Here is a 1522-nt window from a genome sequence, read left to right as displayed (position 1 = left end):
ATTATGTCAATTTTCCCAAATATGTGGAGGCAGTCTTTGTGACCCAGTATATGGTCTATTTTAGACAATGTTCCATGGGCTGCTGAGAAGAATGTGTAGTCTGTGGATATGGGATGGAAAGTTCTGTAGATGTCCATTAGGTCTAAGTGATCTATAGTTTCGTTGAGGTGTATTACTTCCCTGTTGAGTTTCTGTTTGGATGATCTCTCTGTTACTGATAATGGTATATTGAAGTCCCCAGTTATGATGGTGTTGGTGGTTATTTCTGTTTTATTGTTAAGTAGTTTTTGTTTTGTGAACTGTGGTGTCCCTGTGTTTGGTGCATACAGATTGTTTTATTTTTTTAGGGGAGATCACGAATGCAGTCCCCCACTACCACAAATTATACAGTTGAGTTTCCCGCATTTGGGGAAATCGCAGGGGTCAGCACATCCGGAGTGCAATGGATAAGCCTTGCCCTGGGAAAACCACCTTTGTGATCATGGTATCTCCCCTGCCAGGTAAGTATGCATACAGTTTTATGATTATAATATCCTCTTGATGGATTGTTCCCTTGATAAGTAGGAAGTGGCCTTCTTTGGCTTTTTTGATTATTTTTGGTTTGAAGTCTATTTTATCCAATATTAATATACCTACGCCTGCTTGTTTGTTATTCCTGTTTGCTTGGAATATTGTTTTCCACCCTTTCACCCTAAGGTGGAGTCTGTCTTTAGTGGTGAAGTGGGTTTTTTGAAGACAACATATTGAGGGGTCTAATTTTTTGATCCATCCTGTTAGCTTGTGTCTCTTGATGGGTGAATTAAGGCCATTAATATTTAGGGTTATATCTGTGAGATTTGATTTGATCCCTGCCATATTGTGATGGCATATGTGGGTTAGTATTTTCATGGACTTTAAAGTTTTTTGTGCCTACTCTGAGAGTTTGGTTATTATGATCTGCTTCTTGTAGGCATTTGAGATTATTTGTTTCTTGTCTGTGGAAAATTTCCTGAAATACTCTCTGTAGGTTTGGTTTTGTGTTTATATAATTGTAAAGCTGAGTTTTGTCATGGAAAGTTTTTCTTTCACCATCTATTATGAGGGATACTTTTGCCAGGTAGAGTAGTTTGGGTTGTAAGCCATAGGTTGTTAGACTTTGCTGTGTTTCATTCCAGGCCCTTCTAGCTTTCAGGGTTTCCATTTAGAAGTCTGAAGTAATTCTGATGAGGTTACCTTTGAAAGTGGTGTGTTGTTTTCCCCTAGATTCTTTTAGGGTTTTCTCTTTGGTGTCAATGTTTAGAGTCTTAATGACAATATGCCATGAACAATGGACAGTTTCTTCTTTGGTCCAGTCTGTTTGGACTTCTGTTGGCTTCTTGTATCTTGATGGGCCTTTTTTTTTTTTTCTTTTTTTTATGAGACTGGGAAAGTTTTCTTCAGTTATTTTGTAAATAAGTTCTCCATGCTTTTGATCTGAATTTATTCTCCTTCTGGTGTTCCAATGATCCTGATATTAGGACACTTAAGTGTATCCCACAATTCC

The 1522-nt window shown here is 37.8% G+C and overlaps 1 non-coding gene across 1 annotated transcript; it reads right to left on the bottom strand.

Annotated features, from left to right (window-relative positions):
• Positions 1 to 344: 344 nt before the first annotated feature.
• LOC123463255 lies at positions 345 to 508 on the bottom strand. The gene has a single exon (XR_006638842.1). It is a non-coding gene; the product is annotated as a U1 spliceosomal RNA (small nuclear RNA).
• Positions 509 to 1522: the final 1014 nt, after the last annotated feature.

The sequence above is a fragment of the Jaculus jaculus genome, chromosome 8, assembly GCF_020740685.1.
Source record: "Jaculus jaculus isolate mJacJac1 chromosome 8, mJacJac1.mat.Y.cur, whole genome shotgun sequence".
Taxonomy (NCBI): Eukaryota; Metazoa; Chordata; class Mammalia; order Rodentia; family Dipodidae; genus Jaculus; species Jaculus jaculus.
Note: the sequence above shows the minus strand (reverse complement) of the source record. Positions and strands in the feature narration are given on the sequence as shown.